Here is a 222-nt window from a genome sequence, read left to right as displayed (position 1 = left end):
AACCAGGATATGGAAGATGGTTCACATGTTTTATTGTACCCTGATGCTTAGGAAGTAAGAAACACCCCAGGAACAGACCCCCCTTTCACAGTGCAGAAATACAAGGAGGAAATTGGAAAGGCCTATATGGAGCTAGAACAGTGACAGTAACCTGTGGTATTGAAAATAAAAGTTGGCATTGAAACAACAAATATTGGCATTGAAAACTGTTGAACTGAAGTA

The 222-nt window shown here is 39.6% G+C and overlaps 2 protein-coding genes and 1 long non-coding RNA gene across 4 annotated transcripts in view; 2 read left to right on the top strand and 1 right to left on the bottom strand.

Annotated features, from left to right (window-relative positions):
- LOC117948493 (myosin heavy chain, fast skeletal muscle-like) overlaps positions 1-222 on the top strand; it is an 84,764-nt gene that overhangs the window by 57,702 nt on the left and 26,840 nt on the right. The gene's annotated exons all lie outside the window — the stretch shown is intronic.
- The window catches only part of LOC117948521, a 15,682-nt gene that overhangs the window by 7,934 nt on the left and 7,526 nt on the right, over positions 1-222 (bottom strand). The window lies entirely within an intron of this gene.
- The window catches only part of LOC117948494 (myosin heavy chain, fast skeletal muscle-like), a 58,031-nt gene that overhangs the window by 57,398 nt on the left and 411 nt on the right, over positions 1-222 (top strand). The gene's annotated exons all lie outside the window — the stretch shown is intronic.

The sequence above is a fragment of the Etheostoma cragini genome, chromosome 8, assembly GCF_013103735.1.
Source record: "Etheostoma cragini isolate CJK2018 chromosome 8, CSU_Ecrag_1.0, whole genome shotgun sequence".
NCBI lineage: Eukaryota > Metazoa > Chordata > Actinopteri > Perciformes > Percidae > Etheostoma > Etheostoma cragini.
This window is presented reverse-complemented; position numbering and strand designations above follow the sequence as displayed.